Source organism: Nelumbo lutea, chromosome 6, assembly GCF_056320005.1.
Source record: "Nelumbo lutea isolate HS-2025 chromosome 6, American lotus-T2T, whole genome shotgun sequence".
Taxonomy (NCBI): domain Eukaryota; kingdom Viridiplantae; phylum Streptophyta; class Magnoliopsida; order Proteales; family Nelumbonaceae; genus Nelumbo; species Nelumbo lutea.
Window position 1 is genome coordinate 46902016 of NC_142689.1, and position 21811 is coordinate 46923826.

General features: G+C 41.9%; 1 non-coding gene across 1 annotated transcript; it reads left to right on the forward strand.

Annotated features, from left to right (window-relative positions):
* Nucleotides 1-10579: 10579 nt before the first annotated feature.
* On the forward strand, nt 10580-10686 carry LOC148848823 (small nucleolar RNA R71). Its single transcript, XR_016101560.1, has one exon. It is a non-coding gene; the product is annotated as a small nucleolar RNA R71 (small nucleolar RNA).
* The last annotated feature ends 11125 nt before the right edge of the window (nt 10687-21811 follow it).

A 21811-nucleotide genomic window follows, 5' to 3' on the forward strand; every position in this document is an offset into this window, starting at 1 on the left:
TCTTGAACCAAAAGAAAATAAGATCTGACCCTGCGCAGATGAACAGAAAATGTTCTGCCAAGATCTGCGCAGATTGCTTTCCTTTTTTTTCAAAAAATGGTTTCTTGTTAAGGGCGTTTAATCTGAAATTAATTTTGTTAAATCCATAAATTTATTTAGAATTGTTCTTTATTTATTTTTGATTTAATGGACTGTTCGAACATGGAGATCGCAGTGCAGTTTTGGCGCAGATAGTCTACGCACCCTTTTTTCTTCCTTTTATTATTATTCGGTCTGTAAATAATTCTTTTTTTCTAGACTGAATGTATAGGATTTCTATTTTTTATTTATTTTCTTGATTAAAAAAGAAGGAAGAAGATGGCGGCGTTGGAGATTTGCAGATGGAGAAATCGCATATTGCGATTTACAGTTTATGAAACTGTAACTTTTGTGATTAACCTCTATTTTGCAGGTGGTACGAACAGTCCATATTTTTTATTTGTGATTGTCTAAAATAAAAAATTATTAATTTTAGATCTCTCTTGAATTAATTCTTGAATTGAAAATTAGTTTTGGACCTTTTCGGACTAGATTGGACCAAAATTGTTTGGACCGAATCTGAGATTCAAAGGGGGCTGTTTTTCAATCCATATTTCTCACACTGATTATTCCAAATCTGATGTTCAATTACAGGGATTAATTCGGCCCACCTGTAAACCCCAGTTTTAAAGGGTTAAAACTACAAAAGCCTATTGTTGTGAGAAAAGCTGTATGGGCCGAACTGCTAACTGCAATTCAGCCCATACACCTAGTAAACATGAATTGTTAATGCTTTAAGTTTTAAATGGGCCATTCGATGGGCTTTACAGCAGTTAATTGATTGGATCAATTCTTCCTTTACATGTGATGTTTGGATGTATGATTTGCTGCGACCATGGCCCATAAGCACTTGGCCCATGTTAACTCGTTAGTGGCTCTTGCGCACACCATGGCTGAATGCACATCATTGCCATGGTGTCCCTTAAGGTCATTGGATGACCCCTCTCCGCTTGGTGGGCCCCACAACCCTGAAAAGGGATGCATACGGAACCTCTATCCGATTGAGGCCCACCAGAAATCTAGCATTATGAAAATCAGTGGGAGCCACTTTGGTTTGACCTAAATTAGAACTAGGGCGTAATTTTGTTCCCTCCAAGCAATAATGAGTGCGTGTGATAGGGAGATCTATTTGATTGGACTCTCTAAAAGCCTTCCGTCATTAGCACAATGATGGGTCCATCAGTAATGAGGAAACGCACCATAAAATTGGACTATCCATTTGCTATTGGATCTGTTAGAGTGTTTCATTAGATGATAGGGGCATCATAGAACGATGTGGGAGGGGCTTCACCAGAAAATGGGAACTCTCTCACGGTACTTTGGCGTAACCTGAATATGATGGGTGTGCACTCACTGGACAGAAATGTTTACTTAAAAACGGCTCTGAACCTTGTCTGACAAAAGCCAAAGGGAAACTCATCTGATGAGTGGATATGATCCATCACAGAAAAGTGGTGGGGTTATGCAGCTGAAACAGTTGGCTTCACGCACCCTATGTGATTTCCCACATTTCCAGAGACATTCCGTCGTCTCTGTCACTGAGAAGGGAGGAAAAATCTCAGAGATGAATAAATGGGAATGGAACATAGATTAAAAACCATATCTATGTAGGTAACATGAATCAAACTAAGGTTGTGGACTAACATTTTTGCTGTTTTATCAGAAAATGGCAAACGGTCAATTTGCAAAGCTTCTAGATGATAACAAGCTTAAGGGCTCAAAATATGCCGATTGGTACAAAAATGTTATGCTGGTCCTAACTTCTGAAAAGTTAGATAAGGTGGTGAAAAATCCTGCCCCGGAACGTCCGGGTGATAGGGCTTCTGAGGCCCATAGGAGGGACTACCAAGATTGGGAGGATAAGAACTCCTTAGCCCGCAGCTTTGTCATTGCCTCATTAGACAACTCAATACAGAGGCAGTTCGATCAGATCGAACTAGTCAATGACATATTGGACAGTCTAAGAACAATGTATGAAAAGCAGAACCGTTCTACTCGACAGAAGGTCTTGAAATTGTTCATGACCGCGCAGATGTCCAAGGGGCAGAAAGTTCATGACCATTGTCTTTGGATGATGGGATGCATTAATGAACTTGAAGCTCTTGGATCCGGGCTAGATCTTGGCACGCAAGTGGATGCCATCCTGAATTCTTTGCCCTCTTCCATCAATGCGTTCACTATGATCTACAACATGAATAAGCTGGTTGTCAGCGTCTAGGAACTCAGCAATATGTTGCAGAGGGCCGAGGATCTTTTAAAGAAGGATGAGCTTGTGGTTATGCTTGCTGAAGCTAACAGATCGGGCAAGAAAAAGAGAAAGGCAAAGAAGCCCCAGAAGAAAGCTGCCAAACCCAAGAAACAAAAGAAGAACAAGGCATCGGATGTCTATCACTTCTGCAAACAGACTGGCCACTGGAAGATGAACTGTCCTGCCTACCAGGAATCTAAGAAAGGTAACATCGAAACTTGTGTCATAGAAACTAATATGTTAGTTACTTCTGTGTCCTGGTGTGTTGACTCCGGGGCTTCAACTCATGCGTGTAACTCACTGCAGGGGTTCAAAGTTAGCAGAAGATTGAGCGATGGCAAGGTGACACTAATCTTGGGAACGACTGCAAGTGTTGCAACTGTGGCGATAGAAACCGTAGAATTAGTTTGTAGAGGAGTCCTTGTACTTAAAGATTGTCTTTATGTATAGAACTTGAGAAGAAATTTAATTTCTGTTTCTAAACTGTGTGCTGATGGATATACTATTTATATTAGTAATATGATATCGGTTAAACGGAATAACAAATTCATTGCATGGGGGGAATTGGAGAATGGTCTCTATCTTCTACATCCTTCTCTAGAAACTAACCTAACCGAAACTACGCCAGTCGAAAATCCCAAGAAAAGGAATCGTGATATAATTAATCCCACGTGCCTCTGGCATTACCGACTTGGCCATATCGGTATTGACCGAATCACAGGACTGGTAAAGGATGGTCCTTTGGATTTTCTATCCGTAGAAAATCTTCCCACTTGTGAGCCTTGCCTTCAAGGTAAGATGACTAAGCGGCCATTTGACGGTAAGCCTGAAAGATCTAGAGGCACACTTGACCTAATACATACTGATGTATGTGGTCCCCTGAGTGTTAGGACACGGAATCAACACGTGTACTTCATCACCTTTACAGATGATTTTTCACGATATGGTTACGTGTACCTAATGAGACACAAATCTGAATCCTTTGAAAAGTTCAGAGAGTTCAGACAGGAAGTCGAGAAATAGTTAGGGAGAGAAGTTAAAGCCCTTCGATCGAATCAAGGTGGCGAGTATCTCTCTGATGAATTCAGGGACTACTTAAAGGACAATGGGATAGTGTCACAACTAGCTCCTCCTTCTACACCACAACTCAACAGTGTTTTAGAGAGGAGGAATAGGACCTTGTTCGATATGGTCCAGTCACTTCTCATATGCTCAGTATTACCCACATCCTTTTGGGGATATGCATTAGAGACTGCTATCTACGTGCTGAATCGGGTTCCAACCAAATCAGTTCCGAAAACTCCATATGAACTATGGACCGGAAGGAAGCCAAGTGTAAGACACTTGAAGATTTGGGGTTGTCATGTACATGTTAAAAGAACAAGTGCGGACAAGTTGGAATCCAAAACCAGTCGTTGCCTATTTATAGGCTACCCAAAGGATTCAATGGGTTATCTACTCTATGACCCAAGTGAGCAGAAAGTGTTCTGCAGTCGAAACACCCAATCCTTAGAATCTGAATACATCATGGACACTCACCGACAGGAAATAGTTCTTGATGAGGAGAGCTCACGAGCAGTGGGAAATGTCCCACAAGTTCCAGGTAGTGACCAACCTAAAAGGTCCACCTGGGTATCCAGACCACCAGTTCGATATGGTTATGACCAGGATACCTACCTGGTGGAAGCCTTGACTAGTGAAGAGGATCCCGTGATTTACACAGAAGCTATGTTAGACATAGATTCCCAGAAGTGGGTGGAGGTCATGAGACCTGAGATGGACTCAATGGAGACCAATGGAGTCTGGACTCTAGTGGATCCGCCCTCCGGGGTAAAAGCAATTGGTTACAAATGGATCTACAAAAGGAAGAAGGGCCCCGATGGTAGGATTGAGACCTACAAAGCTCACTTGGTGGCGAAAGGGTATACTCAGAAAGAAGGCATCGATTATGAGGAAACCTTTTCGCCTGTGGCCATGCTTAAATCCATTAGGATCCTGCTAGCTGTAGTAGCATACCATAACTACGAGATTTGGCAAATGGATGTCAAAACTGCGTTCCTGAATAGAGATCTTAGTGAAGATATCTACATGCAGCAGCCACAAGGCTTTATTGCTGCTGGTTAGGAACACATGGTATGTAAACTCAACAGATCCATATATGGACTTAAGCAGGCTTCTAGGAGTCGGAACATTTGTTTTGATTCTACCGTCAAAACGTTTGACTTTGAGCAGAATCCGAATGAGCCTTGTGTTTACAGGAAATCCAGTAGGGATAAGATTACTTTTTTTAGAATTGTACGTGGACGATATCCTACTCATTGGGAATGATGTAGGAATGTTGACTTCGGTCAAGGTATGGCTGTCACAACAGTTCTCCATGAAAGATCTTGGAGAAGGTTCATACATACTGGGTCTTCGACTCTATAGAGATAGATCGAAGCGGATAATTGGATTATCCCAAGCTGCTTACATTGACAAAAATGTCAAAAGGTACAACATAGAAAACTCTAAGAAAGGAAATGTTCCTTTCAGACATGGAGTAACTCTCTCCAAGAAGATGTCTCCCAAGACTTCTGAGGAGATTGAGGGCATGAGAGACGTTCCCTATGCCTCAGCCGTAGGGAGCATCATGTATGCCATGTTGTGCATTTGCCCGAACATAGCTCAGGTGGTGAGTGTGGTAAGCAGATTCCAAGCTAACCCAGGGCAGGAGCATTGGACTGCTGTGAAGAACATATTTAAATTCCTTCGAAGGACAAAAGAGTTTTGTCTGGTATTCGATGGTAGTTGACTACATGTTCTGGGGTATACCGATGCCGATTTACAGTCAGATCCAAATGATAGAAAGTCTACATCTGGGTATGTTTTCACGATAGGATCGTGTGTTGTTTGTTGGAAAAGCAGCAAACAGGGGTCCACTGCAGTCTCCACAACCAAGGCTGAGTACATTGCCGCAAGTGAAGCTGCCATGGAAGCCGTGTGGATGAAGAAATTCATACACGAATTGGGAGTGATTCCGTCCAGCACATCACCCATCCCGTTGTTGTGTGACAACAATGGAGCGATCGCCCAGGCTAAAGAGCCTTGGGCCCACTCTAAGTCAAAGCTCATCGAGAGGAAGTACCATGTACTGCGGGAGATCGTTGGTAGAGGGGACGTCCTAATTTAGAAGGTAGCATCAGCGGATAATGTGGTAGACCCATTGACTAAGCCACTGACACAGATGGTGTTTGAGAAACACATGGAACGTATGGGACTCCGACTTGTACCAGATTGGACCTAAGTGCAAGTGGGAGCTGTTAGACAGTCTTGTATGCCCTTATCTTCAATCGGATTTGATGTACTTATGTTATTTAGTGGAAATAAACTAAAGTGCATGTTTAATTCATGTAGTTTGGTATAATTCAGTGTAAGACCCTAAAACTGGACACTTATAGAAACTTGTGTTAGTTTTAAATGTTCACAGCAATTTGATAAGTCTGGGGAGATTTATCCTGCCAAGGCTGTGTGTGCTACCAAGTGTTGGGATGATTTGTTTCGGCCATCAGGGTAAGACCCAAGGCACATGCAGTATGAGATTGCTTGAACCCTTGAACCGGACCAGATTTCCAGTATTGCCCTAGACCTTGGAGACAGATGGGCAAAACTAGAAAGTTACACATGACCCTAGACTCGATTATGACACATCACTAGGTGTCAGATCGGGCTGTCTTTGATGTGTCAATCAGTGAGATCCTTAGTGGGGTCAAAACCTGAACATGTTGGGGCAGTCTGAGAATTCATCTAAGTGAGTGGTCATAGTGACAGGATCAGCCCCTTTGTCGGACAATGGTAATGATCGGGAATGCACTCTCTCTGATGGAAACCAAACTGCCGGCAGTTGATTTCAATCGTTGGAATTTTGTTTTGCAAAATACAATATACATAATGTATATGTACAGTTTCAAAAGATTTGCAAAAGGTTTTAATTCCCAGGATCCATGTGAGTAGAGTGCGGCACTATTTCTTGCAGTCGAGGGAGAGGTCTTCTCTTGTCGGGCAGTGCTTGATCATTAAGGGCTGAGAGGTTAAGTGTAAGACCATTCAGGATAATACCTGATGGGCTAATCTTGCACCTGCCCACAGTCCCTGGGTTTTTATAAGATGGCTTGGCCCAGAGACCACTTAATGTAAGTGTTGGGCCCATAGGGTCCATGTGATGGGCTCAAGGGGGTCACTGAGTCTTTCAGTGAATTTGGCTGGGCCTTGTAATAAAGGCTGGGCCGAACCCATGTGGCTGGTGTGTAGATCAATGCTTGGGTCCCAGGCCATACAAAGAAGCCCAACTGGGCAGCAGGTTGGAAACTAGTTAAACACTGAACACTTAATGGGCCAAAAGCCCATTTCGAATAGGGCTGATATGATCACCAGTTCATAGGGCGAATCTGAGATTAGTGTTAGTAAAAGGATTGGGTCTTTGACCTTATCCACTCTAAGAGACCAAATTCAAATTAGATTTGAATCTGGTAACCTCCTGATAAGATCAGGAGTTAACTAACTTAATCTGCAGTTATGATTAAGATTAACCTCTATCCAAATACTGATTTGGATTGGGATAACTCCCAAAATATTGGGAGGTTTCTTAATCAAGAAGAAAGAGGAGAAAACCCTAGCAGAAATATCATATTTCTTACTAGGGGGTTGGAGTAAGCAAGACACACATCCTGCAATCTGAGATTTGATCTCTCACAGACTCTAGAGAGAAGAGAAAATTCTGCCATCTTTGTCCCTGGACTTCTCCTCCTCCAGCCGCCGCCACTACCTGTTGGAAGATTGGATCTTTGCAACAATAGGAAGTCAAGAAAGCAGTTCTTGACAATAGTCTTGCAAGAAAGACACTAGGATTCGGTGTTCAAGGTTTCCAGATGGTTCTTGTGAAGAATCCAGTGTGTAGGACGCACCCTGCTGGTTCCGTTCCATCCACAACTTGTCATCTTCAGTAGGAGCGGATCTTGGTCACTTCTTTGGGCGTGAATACCAACTTTGGGAGATATTATTTCTCCGGATCAGGTATAATCCTTTCTGTTTCCTTTTGGTTCAGATCTGGTTTGTTTATGGTTCAAGTAGGATCATTGAATAATGTATTCTAAATTTATGGAATATGATTCCTAGTTGGAAGAATGTAAGAAATTTTTTTGAAATTCGCTCCCATTCCGCACCTTTCTTGGCGTCTATTAGATGGATCCTACCATTCTTTCACTGCTAGCATAGTAAATTGGCTGAAAATGTTTGTTCATTCTTTGTCTTAAAATAGCTCCTATAGCAGAATCACTCACATCACTCATTAATTCAAATGGGAGGGTCCAATCTGGTGCTAACATGATAGGTGCATGGATCAATTTCTCTTTTAAGATGTTGAAAGCATGAAGGCATTCAGTTGAAAATTCAAAAGTCACTTCTTTTTGAAGCAAGGTAGATGAAGGCTTGGCAATTTTTGAGAAATCCTTAATAAACCTCCTATAGAATCCGACATGTCCTAAGAAACTTCTCAAAGAGCAAACAGATGTTGGGAGTGGCAATTTTTCAATTGCTTCCACCTTGGCCTTGTCGACTTCTATACCTCTTTGAGAGATCTTGTGTCCAAGCACTATGCCTTCTTGCACCATAAAATGACATTTCTCCCTATTCAACACAAGATGTGTTTCTTTGCATCTAATAAGCACCTGTTCCAGATTATTCAAACATGCATCAAACGAAGAGCCAAAAACTGAAAAATCATCCATAAAGATCTCAATAAATTTTTCAACCATATCAGAAAATATAGACATCATACATCGCTGAAAGGTAGCTGGGGCATTGCATAACCCAAAGGGCATCCTTCAATATGCAAAGGTTCCATATGGGCAAGTAAAAGTGGTATTTTCTTGATCTTCTGGTGCAATTGGTATCTGGTTATACCCTGAATATCCATCCAAGAAACAATAATACTCATGCCCGGCTAGCCTCTCCAACATTTGGTCCATAAATGGGAGAGGGAAATGGTCCTTCCAGGTGGCTTCATTTAATTTTCTATAGTCAATACACACACGCCATCCGGTGACGGTTCTAATAGGGATGAGTTCATTTTTCTCATTTGTAACAACAATCATACTCCCTTTCTTGGGCACAACTTGCACAGGGCTTCCCCAAGAACTATCAGAAATAGGATAACTGATCCCAGCATCTAACAACTTAATTATTTCAGCCTTTACCACTTCTTTCATGTTGGGGTTCAGGCGCCTTTGGGGCTGAACGGAAGGCTTGCTATCCTCTTCCATCAAAATTCTGTGAGTGCAGATTGATGGATTAATGCCTTTGATATCTTTTACCTTCCAAGCTATAGCATTTTTGTGTTCCTACATCACTCTTAATAATTTTTCTCTTTGTAAGGGATTCAGTGCTGCGGAAATTATCACGGGGAGATCTGATGGTTCCTCAAGGAAAGCATACTCTAAATGGGATGGTAATTGCTTCAGTTCAAGGGTGGGGGGTTCTTGGGGGGATGGCTTACCTGATAATCCAGGCAATTTGCCTAAGTTCTCTAATTTAAGAAACCCCTTTCCCTTGAATTAAGGCTTATCATTCAGGTATGCTATCATAAGGTTTATTTCTTTATTTTCTCCTTGTTCAATTTCTCCCTGCTGGAGGCAGAGTTTGAGAGGATCAGTTATTCTACTTACCTGGAAGCATTCATCAATTGTCAATTCAATGGCATCAATCATAAAACAAGAATCATCACTAGAGGGTGCATGTTTCATAGCATCAGACATTTTAAAAGTTATCTCCTCATCTTGTATCCTAAGGCTGAGTTGTCCTTGTTGGACATCAATCATTGCTTTCCTAGTAGCCAGGAAAGTTCTCCCTAGGATAAACGGGACCTCCACATCTTCTTGCATGTCTAACACAATGAAATCAACTGGAAAAATGAATTTGTCAACTTTAACTAACACATCTTCTATGATCCCCCTAGGATGTCTGATGGATCTATCAACCAATTGTAATGCCACTTTAGTGGGTTGGGGTTCATTCAACCCCAATTTCTTGAAGATAGAATATGGCATTAAATTGATGCTAGCTCCCAGGTCACATAAAGCTTTTTCAATTTTTAAACTGCCAATGGTACAAGGAATAGTGAAACTCCCTGGATCTTTAAGTTTCTAAGGCAGCTTGTTCAGAAGGATAGCAGAACATTCCTCATTTAAAGCAACTGTAGCCACATCTCCCAGTTTTCTTTTGTTTGCCAATAATTCCTTCAAAAACCTTGCATAGTGTGGCATCTGGGCTAAAGCATCAACAAAAGGAATATTAATATGTAAACTTTTAAATATTTCAAGAAACTTACCAAATTCCTTTTCCAATTTTTGTTGCTTTAGCCTGTTAGGGAATGGAACTTGTGGCTGCTAGTACATCCCTTGTTGTGCTTCTGGTTGTTCCGTCTTCTGTTGTCCGGTCCCAAGGCTTGTTTCTACCTTGGGTTCAGCCCAATTCTTCTTTTTTACCTCGGGCAACTCTTTTCCACTCCTTAAGGTAATAGCTTGCATCTGCTCTCATGGATTCACTTCAATGTTGCTTGGAAGAGTTCCCGACAGTCTGGAAGAGATTAATTGTGCCAATTGCCCCACTTGGTTTTCCAGGTTTTTGATTGAGGATTCCTGGTTCTGGAATCTAATTTCTGCACCTGTTATAAATTTTGTCATCAGTTCCTCCAAATTGGACTTTGGTTCAGGCTGATGATAAGTCTGGTGGAATGGCTTGGAAGTATGCTGATTTGGCCAGGACTGGTTTGAATGTCCCCTCCATCCTGGATGAAAAGTATGGTGACTCTGATAACCCTGCTGTCTTGACGAATTGCTGACATAGTCAACTTGTTCAGTAGATGGCCTGAACTGATTGCCAACTTGGCAGTCAGTACTGATGTGGCCTCCCCCACACAATTCAGAATTAAGAGGCTGCACATGCATGGCAGCTATCTGCATTTCATCTATTTTCTTACTGAGTGCTTCTATTTGTGCAGATAGTGCCATATAAGTATCAACGTTATGCAAGCCATACTGCTTCCTAGTTTGAGTTCTTTCAGAATGCCATTGATAGTTGTTGGCTGCCATTTCCTCAATAAGTGCATAGGCAACCTCAGGAGTTTTATTATTTATGGACCCTCTGGCTGCAGCATCTAATATGGTCTTATTTGAGTCAGTAAGACCATTATAGAAAGTCTGCACTTGCAGTCAAATGGGGAGGCCATGGTGAGGAACTCTCCTTAACAGCTCCTTGTAGCGTTCCCATGACTCGTATAAAGATTCCCCCTCTTGCTGGAAAAAAGTAGTGATGTCATTCCTCATTTTAGCAGTTTTAGAAGGGGAAAATATTTAGAGAGAAAACGGCTGGCCATTTAATCCCACGTAGCTATTGATCCTGCCGGTTATGAATTCAGCCATGCTTTGGCTTTATCCTTCAAAGAAAATGGGAATAACCTCAACCTAATGGCATCATCACTTACCCCATTGTGTTTGAAGGTGTCACAAATTTCTAAAAAGTTAGAAATGTGTGCATTTGGATCTTCGTGGGCCAATCCACAGAATTGCACCATGTTTTGAATCATTTGTATGATGGCAGGTCTGATCTCAAAGTTGTTAGCAGCAATATTGGGCTTGATAATGCTAGAGGCAGCTCCAGTGAGAGTGGGTTTGGCATAGTCCATCATAGTCCTCTGCTCAGCCATTTCTTGAGCCTCTTGAGCTTCTTGAGCTTCTTGCTGGACTTGTTTGGCTGCTCTTAGTCGGACACAAAGAGTTCTTTCAATCTTCGGGTCGTAGAGGATTTCCTCCAGCTCGACTCTGCTTGTTAGAAACTGCGAAAGTCAAGGCAATAAACAAGCCAATATTCATAAAATAACTAACCTTATTACAACTGAAAATGTATAGTAAAGTATTGGAATATACAAACCTACATCCTAAAATAAATAAATGCAGCTAACTAAAAACAGATCAACATCTTATTCAATATACAGAATTCAGTAGCAATTTACAAACAGGTCTGTATTCAATAATCTCTGAGTAGAACAATAGTTTACAAATTCCTTTTCTTTATATTGCCAAAATAGATCTGAACTGTTGAGAGTTGAAATCTCAATAGCTACTAAGAACAGTAATATACAGTTCTGAAATCAGATCTGAAATCTTAGCAGCTACTAAGGACAGCCAAATGCGGATCAGCAGTGATTGTGTTCAGGTCTGATCTTCATATTAAAAGGCTATTCTATGCTACTGAAGGTCAATACACAAAAATGAAATCAGTGTATAAAGGATTGTGAGATAGCAATTTCAGACATCAGTTCTACACAACATTGAGATTAGCTTTGAAATCTCAGAAGCCACTGAGAACAACAATAAATATGACAGCAGCTACTGATAACAGTACAGTTGTGCTCAGGTCTGATTTCCATATTGGAAGGCTACTAAATATCAGATCTGAGCCCACTGTTTTGATGAGCTATGCATCACCAAACACCAGCTAGAGTATCCATACTGAAACTGAGCAAATCAGCAGGATAACCCACTGATATCAGCAATGAAACATGCTGTATACAGATCTGCACAAAACCGAAATCAATCAGTAGTAAAAAGATATGAAATCAGACCTGTATTTACCATGGTGTGGCTGCTGGGATCTGATTTTTTTTCTTTTCTTTTGAGATGAAATAAAACACAAAGCAGTAATGAAACTATACTACTGAACAAAATCTCTTTTTTTTTTTTCGGTTTGCTCAGATCTGATTTTTGATTTTAGTACTGAAATCTACTGTGTACAGATCTGAACTCCCCTATTTTTATGAGCTATATAGAACCAAAAACCAGCTAAACTAGCAGCACTAAAACAGTAATCAAAACCAAACAAATCAGCAATAGAAAACAAATAGAGTAGTAATATCAATAATGAAGAATACTATATGCAGATTTGTACAGAACTGAAATCAGCTAACAGTTAAAGAAATCAATAATGAAATTTTTTATAAACAAAACCAGCAATCAACTAAACTACCTAAACTAAAACAGGAACCAAAGATGAAGCAATTCAGCATTAGGAAAGAAGACCAGCTTCATCAGTAATGAAAGCTTCTGCATTCAAATCTGAATTCTAAGATGCAGAATTAAAAATTAGTTCTTTGCTATCCATATCAACTGCATTTCAGATTTGAATTTCACTCATTCTTTGCTATCCATTCACCCTTAAGGCAGGTTGGATGTATCAAAGGAATTCAGATCTGAACTAAGCAGATCAGTACCAATAGAATTCAGATTTGAACTCAAGTCTGAGTTTGGATCTGAATTCTCAATTGCCTTACCTTCAGTCATTACTACCAAATTGCCTTTGAGGAGTAGCAGAAGTGTCCTATGGTAAATTGGAGTGGTTATGACACCCAATTCACCGCAAATTTGCATCAGTTCAGATCTGTGTTAAGAGGAATTCAGATCTGAACTGTTGCAGGTCTGCTGTAGCAGAATTCAGATCTGAACTCAGATCTGAGTACTGATCTGAACTCTCAATTGCCCCTCTTATTGTTCATATGATCTCTTTTTTTTTCTCCTTTTCACTTTATATATATTTTTTTCTTTTTGTAATGAAAAAAAAATAAAAATAAAATAAAAGGCTGAAACACAAACTAACTAAGTCTTTTCGGCAGAGTGCTGTAGGTCTGAGTTCTGCTGATCTGAGTGCCGAATGCAACTCAGATCTGCAAAACTTATGTTGTTATGAATTTTTCTTCTTTTTTTTTTCTTTTTGAATGTAACAACACCAAGATTGAAAGGAAAGGAAATCTATCTTTATTAAAATGAAACTGAAACAAGGAAATGAAGTAATCTACATCTACTGAAGAAAAGAAGAAACATAATTAAATCAGTACAGCTGTTGCATTCAAGGCTAAAATGTAAAATGAAGCAATTAAAACCTTCTATGAATGCAATGATGACTGAGGCCAGATTAAGAATGCCCAATGTTTCCTAATATTGCTTCCCTAAATCCCTGGAAACGGCGCCAAAAACTTGATGTCTGGCTCATTGTGACACTAGCAAGTGCACTAGCCGTTCAAGTAATAAAATAGTGAATAAAGTATCGTTCTCACGAGGATTTAGGAAACAAGTATCAATACTAAATTGAGTACTTCTTATCTGATTAACAAATAAATCAAAACTTTAATGAAAGCTAAAAGTCCTAAATTAAAATTTATCTAAATCATTGGTCCAATTGCCTTCAAATCATGTTAGAAGAGTAAGCAATAAATTTCAATCTCAGAATTCAACAATCCATCAATTTGGATCATTCGAATAAATCATAATTGAGCCTTGGTTTAGTGAAACCCCAAGGTCATGAACAGCCTCTCTCAAGCACATGTTCATCCTATGCATAAGTGACAATTCTTCTATCTCTAACAAGAATCTAATCCCCATGCATGCATTTCTTCAAACACTTCTAAGGCATCAATTGAAAACTGAATTGATCACCAACTGAATTGTGCAAGTTATCTCTAATCTTGCATCCAATTCAATTCTTGAGTAGTAGATCTGAATTCCTAGAGTTTCTCTCAAGAACTCTAGGAATTCCAAGCTTTAGATCCATTCGGCCAATCTGAAAATTGCAGATCTGAATTCTCTTTCAAGCAATTCAGATCTTGCAATCTCAGATAGTTGGCCGAATTAATCTACAAAAACACCCTTATTCAAGAAACTCCAAGTACAATTCATGACCATTCGAATGAATCAAAAAGAATTAAATTGCTGAACTGAAATTTTACAAGATAAAATACATCAAGGAAGAATGGAAGAATGAGAAAGAAGAAAGAAAATATAATAAAGAAACAAAATTCAAATTAAAGGAGAATGAAACTACAATTGAGTTATTACAAATGATCTTTGAATCACAAACCCCCAATTTTGAACTCACCTTCTTTTCTAGCTTGCTTGTCTTGAACTTTCTTCAGCCCTTCTTCTTCTTCTTCCTTGCGCCTAACCTTCTTCTCTTCTCTTCTCTCAAGGTGGCCGAACTTCTAAGAGTGGGAGAGCCTTCCTCTCAAGCAATTGAACACCACTCCCCCCCTCCTAGAGGTCTCCTTGTATAATTTTTCAAGGGGACTCTTGCCCCTTCTTGAAGCCTCTAGAATGGGGTGTATTACACCCCTTTCTTGAGCTTTCTAGAGCTCTCTTGAAAGCCTCCTAAGGGCTGCTATTTGGGCTGCACTTAGGCTCTCTCTTAGCACATGATAGCTATACATTGAGTTGCTCTTTTGGGCTGAGAATGGGCCTTCATTGCTGGGCCGAATTCTATTCTTAGCTAGGCTTTCTTTTCTTGGGTTTTCTCAATGAATCCACTTGCTCTTCTTGGGCCGAAGTGCTCTCTTTTGCTTCCACAACCGGGCTGGGCTGAATTTGGTCTTTTTGATCCTTCATTTTCTTGGATTAATTACCCATGAAACTTATTCTTAGCATTAAACTAAATTAAGGCAAAAATTAATAAAACCAGCATAAAAATCCATGCTAAAGTCCTCAAAAATTATAGATAAATTGTAGGTTCATCAATCAACCTCAGCAACCCCTTTTTGTGTCTTCAATCCCTTCCAAGTAGGCTTAAGCCACATAGTCGGCAAAGCACTTTTAATACTCCATCGTCGGCTTCCAAGCAAGGACAGCATCTTTGTCATTCATCTCGGCCTCTGTAACCCGCACCTTGGCCTTGATTGCCCGCACCTTGGCCACTGCAGCCCACTTCCGGGCCTCCAATGCGACCCCATTAAGACAGGCATGCTCGAGCTCGGACTTCTTTAATTGCTCCTAAAGCCTGGCGGTCCCTGCCTTTTCCGCCTTCATCTCATCCTCCAACATCTGATGGAGCTACTTCTTCTCTCCCAAAGCCGAGAGGGTCTTGTCCCGGCTAATCTCTGTCAAAGCCACCCACACTACGAGCTACTCATTCTTCTTTGCAACTTGGTCCAGATGGTCAAGGGGGAGCCCGACTTGATCCCCCAGGCCAACGTAATGCTGAAAGACCTACAACAAACGCATCTTCATCAACACAGTTAACTAATGAAAAGCAACCAGTGAAACAATGGAGGATGAAACATACCTTAGCTAGGAAGTCCAGGCCCTCATCCCGAATGACAAGAGGGTCACCATTCATCATGGTGAGGTGATCCCCTTGAGGGATCATTCCCTTTATCAGGGCTCGGCCAACCCCCTCGGCATCAATGGAATCCCCCTCTCAGACATCCCACTAGGGATGGAACACTTGTCTGTGACAAGTTCCCCCTCCTCCGCAGGCACCGACGTAGAATGAGGATTGGATGAAGGCCCGGTCATAGGCCTCTTTGCTGGAGGCCACCTTTGAGCAACTACGGCCTCGCCTCCTCTCTTGCCACCCTCGGTTGGGTGGTCCTTGCATGCCAATCTCTTCCCAGGAAGGGGGATGAGATGCCTCGGCTGGCCTCTTCTGCTCAGTCTCCCCTAAATCGGCCTCTTCTCTTGGTTACCCCCTCCGACCGCAGGGGCTTGTGGCCGAGGAGTCCACTCGATGGGTGCAGGCGTCCTCTCGGCAAGAACGGACATCCTCTTAATGGGCCTCCTCGACGTCTGCCCCCCGACGTGCCCTCGCCCGGGGCCTTCTTCTTAGCTAGAGCACTCTCCAACAGCATTCTCTTCGCGTCCAATAGCATCTCTACAAAAAAGATAGCAAAAATCAGTACCTCCAAGCAAAGTGAAAGCACGACGTGTCAAAATCCGGCAACAAGACTTCTCCTACCGAGGAGAGCAAGACTAAGCCCCGTGAAGACTAAGGGAAGCTCCACCTCAACCAGGGACTTGGCCCAGAGTGTCCCCAACATGAGTAGATGGGATACCGTGATGGCTTCATTGACCCAAAGTAAAGGCACAACCTTCTCGACAGTCAGGTGCATCTCCCCCTAGCCTGACTTAAATGACCAACCCTTGGGGCATGAGATGAAGAAGAACTTGCTCTTCCAATTATGGACAAACAACGAAGGATTGTCTGAAAGAAGGGTAGGATCCATCTAATGGACGCCATAAAGGTTGCGGAATGGGTGGGTGAATTTCAAAAATTTTCTACCTTCTCCCAACTGGGAATCATATTCCCTAAGTTTAGAATACAATATTCAAGGATCCTACTTGAACCATAATCAAACCAGATCTGTACCAAAAGATAAATGGGAGGAATATACCTGATCCGGAGAAGCAGTATCTCCCAAAGTTGGTGTTCACACCCAAAGAATGCTCCAAGATCCGTTCCTGCTGAAGATGACACAACTGTGGATGGAACAGAACCAGTAGGGTGCGTCCTACACACTGGATCCTTCACAAGAATCCTCTGGAAACACTAAACACTGAATCCTTTTCAGTCTTTCTTGCAAGACTGATGTCAAGAACAGATTTCTTGACTTTCTTTTCTACAAAGATCTAATCTTGCAATGGCAGATGGCGGCGGCAGGAGGAGATCTCCAAAACGAAAAAGGTTGAACTGCTTTTTCTCTTTTTCTAGAGAGTATGAGATCTGATCTGAATTCGCAGGAACCTTTCTTGCGATTTTTCTTGGTTCGAAATCTCCTCCTTTCTTCTTGATTAAGAAACCTCCTTATTAGGAGTTATCCCAATCCAAATCAGTATTTGGATAGGGGATAATCTTAATCCTTTCTGCAGATAGAGTTAGCTTACTCCTGATCTTATCAGGAGGTTACCAGATTCAAATCTAATTTGAATTTGGTCTCTAAGAGTGGATAAGGCTAAAGGCCCAATCCTTTTACTAACTTTAATCTCAAATTCGCCCCAAGGATGGGTGATCATATCAGCCCACCTCGAAATGGGCTTCTGGCCCATTAAGTGTTCAGTGTCTAATTACTTTCCAATCTGCTGCCCAGTTGGGCTTCTTTGTATGGCGTGGGACCCAGTATTGATCTACACACCAGCCACATGGGTTCGGCCCAGCCTCTAAAACAAGGCCCAGCCGAATTCACTAAAAAACTCAATGAACCCCTTGAGTCCATCATATGGACCCTATGGGCCCAACACTTACATTAAGTGGTCCCTGGGCCAAGCCATCTTATAAAAACCCAGGGACTGTGGACAGGTGCAAGATTAGCCCATCAGGTATTATTCTCAATGGTCTTACACTTAACCTCTCAGCCCTTAATGATCAAGCACTGCCCGACAAGAGAGGACCTCTCCCTCGGCTGCAAGGAACAGTGCCGCACTCTCCTCTCACATGGATCCCGGGAATTAAAACCATTTGCAAACAATTCGAAACCGTACATATATATATAAATATATTAATTTTGCAAAACAAAATTTCAACGATTGAAATCAACTACCGGTAGTTTGGTTTCCATCAGTTAGTCGACAACCTTAGTTTGATTCATGTTACCTACATAGATATGGCTTTTAATCTATGTTCCATTCCCATTTGTTCATCTCTGAGATTTCCCTCCTTTCTCAGTGACGGAGACGATGAAATGTCTCTGGAAATGTGGGAAATCACATGGGGTGCGTGAAGCCAACTGTTTCAGCTGCATAACCTCACCACCTTTCTGTGACGGATCATATCCACTCATCAAATGAGTTTCCCTTTGGCCTCTGTCAGACAAGGTTCAGAGCCGTTTTCAGGTAAACCTTTCTGTCCAGTGAGTGCTTACCCATCATATTCAGGTTACGCCAAGGTACCGTGAGAGAGTTCCCATTTTCTGGTGAAGCCCCTCCCACATCGGTCTATGACGCCCCTATCATCTTATGAAACACTCTAAAAGATCCAACAGCAAATGGATAGCCCAATTTTATGGTGCGTTTCCTCATTACTGAAGGACCCATCATTGTGCTAATGACGGAAGGCCTTTAGAGAGTCCATCATATGGGTCTCCCTATCACATGCATTCATATTTGCTAGAGGGAACAAAAACGCCCTAGTTTTAATTTAGGTCAAACCAGAGTGGCTCCCACTGACTTTCATAAAGTCAGATTTCTGGTGGGCCTTAATCGGCTAGGGGTTCCGTACGCATCCCTTTTCAGGGTTGTGGGGGCCCACCAAACAAAGAGGGGTCATCCAATGACCTTGAAGGACACCATGGCAATGATGTGCATTCAGCCATGGTGTGCGCAAGAGCCACTAACGAGTCTTCATGGGCCAAGTACTTATGGCCCATGGTCGCAGCATGGCGCCGTTGCCGGGGAGCAACTTTAATTTCTTTGCTATTACCTTCCTCTTGTTAACCTCTTTTGTTTTATGACTCGTGCTTCTCAACGAGGTGAACTCGAGTACAATCCCGAAATTGAGAGGACCACCCGTCGTTTAAGAAAGGAGGCGAAGCAAAGGAAGGATCATTCACCAAAGAAGGTGAATTCAGATTGTGATCTTCCCATCTTCGAAGAAGTAGAAAGAATGGCTGACAGAGAGAGGACATTAAGGGAGTTGGCTGCACCAATTATGAACCAACAACCTTTATGCATCACGTACCCCACTCTTGAGGTAGCCTTTGAACTCAAATCTAGTTTGATTCAATTATTACCTCTGTTTCATGGTTTCCCAGGTGAGGACCCTCACAAACATCTAAAGGAATTTCATGTCGTCTGTTCAAGCATGAAACCCCACAGTATGACCGAGGACCAGGTAAAACTCATAGCCTTTCCATTTACTTTAAGAGATAAAGCAAAGGATTGGTTGTATATTCTCCCTCCCGGTTCAGTACGCACATGGGATGAAATGAATAGGCTATTTTTAGATAAATATTTTCCTGCATCCCGGGCTGCAAATATAAGAAAAGAAATATGTGGAGTTCGGAAATTTGGTGGTGAGACATTATATGAATATTGGGAAAGGTTTAAGCAACTTGTTGCTAGTTGTCCCCACCACCAAATTCCTGAACAATTGTTAATCCAATACTTCTATGAAGGGCTTCAGCCCATGGATAGAAGTATGGTCGATGCAGCCAGTGGAGGAGCTCTAGTGAACAAGACACCTGAAGCAGCCAGGGAATTAATCTCCAATATGGCCAAAAATTCTCAGCAATTTGGTACAAGGACAGAAGGTACCATTCGAAGGGTTAACGAGGTAAGCCATGCAAATTTAGAAAACCAGATTTCTGATTTAACTGCCTTGGTTAAGCAGCTCGCAGCAGGACAGTTACAAACTGCCAAGGTGTGTGGTATCTGTTCGATTCCTGGCCATCCTATGGACATGTGTCCATCATTACAAGATGGCCCGATGCAGCAAGTCAATGCCATGGGAGGATTCCCGGGCCAGCCCCAACGAAAGTATGATCCTTACTCCAATCATTACAATCCGGGGTGGAGAGATCATCCAAACTTAAGCTACGGGACCCAAGGAGGACAGCAGAAATATCAGCCCCAATTTCTCAGTCGACAGCCCCAGTTTTCAACACCCATCACAGCGCAAAGCCAACCCCCAAATTCAGGTATGTCTTTGGATGAAATAGTTAAGGCTCTAGCTACTAATACTCAGCAATTTCAGCAGGAAACAAGAGCTAGCATTCAGAATTTGGGGAACCAAATTAGCCAACTTGCCACTTCCATCAGCAAGTTGGAGGCGCAGAACTCTGGGAAACTACCCTCACAAACGGTAGTTAATCCGAAAGAGAATGCAAGTGTGGTGGTGTTGAGAAGCGGAAGAGAGTTGCAGTCCCAACCAAGTTCACCATCGAAGGCAGCCAAGGAAGAGGAAGGACAAGGGTCAAACGATAGCCCCATTGAGGTAAAATCAGACCCCCCTCTCCCTAAGGTTACTAATGTTGTACCACCTTTTCCTAGCAGGTTGGCAATTTCAAAGAAAGAGGAATATGAACAAGAAGTGTTAGAAACCTTCAGGAAGGTGGAGATCAACATTCCCTTGCTAGATGCAATAAAACAAATCCCTAAATATGCAAAATTTTTGAAAGAGTTTTGCACTAACAAGAGGAGGCTGCGAATTGATGAAAAGGTAAGAGTAGGAGAGAACGTTTCATCCATGATCAAGAGGACCCTGCCAGAAAAGCGTGCTGATCCAGGTATGTTTACCCTACCCTGTGTGATTGGTAATAAACGAATCGAGCGTGCCATGCTGGACTTAGGTGCATCTATTAATGTCATGCCATACTCGATTTACTGTGCATTGAGACTAGGTCCTTTAAAAGAGACTAGAGTTGTTATTCAATTGGCTGATCGTTCTAATGCATACCCAGAAGGAATTATTGAGGATGTATTAGTGCAGGTTAACGATTTGATCTTTCCAGCTGATTTTTACATCCTGAAGATGGAAGAAGACACAACCACGAGTTCAGCCCCACTTCTATTAGGTCGTCCATTCATGAGAACGGCCAAGACCAAAATAGATGTGGACGAGGGTACCCTCTCCGTCGAGTTTGATGGAGAGATTGTAAAATTTAATATTTTTGATGCGATGAAATATCCTAGTGAGTGTCATTCGATCTGCTCTATTGATACTATCGATTCGATTGTGCAGGAAGTCTTTGGAGAGGAGGACATGGATGATGAGCTAGAATATAAGGCACAATCGGACAGGGAGGAGGAGATCGATGCATCCTATGATACTCTAGAACCTAAACAGGAGGTAAGGATTTCTGATGTTCAATCAAAGGTTTCTCACGCAAGGCTGCTGCCCTCTGTTTTGTAGGCTCCGGAGCTGGAACTAAAGACCCTACCTGATCACCTAAAATATGCCTACTTGGGTGAAAAAGAGACACTGCCTGTGTTCATTGCAAAAGGGTTGACTGAGGAGCAAGAGGAGAGGCTCATCAATGTCCTAAAGGACCATAAGGAGGCGATTGGCTGGACCCTAGCCGACATAAAAGGGGTCAGCCCCTCGATTTGCATGCATAGGATCCTTTTGGAAGATGATGCTAAACCAGTTAGAGAACCACAAAGAAAACTCAACCCGGTGATGAAAGAGGTAGTAATGAAAGAGGTGCTTAAACTGTTAGATGAAGGGATAATTTATCCAATTTCAGATAGCAAATGGGTAAGTCCTATTCATGTTGTGCCTAAGAAAACTGGGATGACTTTAGTAAAAAGTAAAAATAATGAACTAATTCCCATGAGGGTACAAGGTGGCTGGCGAATGGTAATAGATTTTCGAAAACTCAACTTGGCCACTCGAAATGACCATTTTCCCCTACCCTTCATTGATCAGATGCTAGAGAGACTGGCAGGTAAGGCTTTCTTTTGTTTTCTCGATGGATTCTCCGGGTATTATCAGATTGTTATTGCGCAGGAGGACCAAGAGAAAACGACATTCACTTGTCCATTCGGCACCTTCACCTACAGACGAATGCCCTTTGGTTTGTGTAACGCTCCAGGCACTTTTCAAAGATGCATGATGAGCATATTTTCTGATTTTATTGAAAAATGCATTGAAGTGTTCATGGATGATTTTACTGTTTATGGTGATTCGTTTGATGATTGTTTG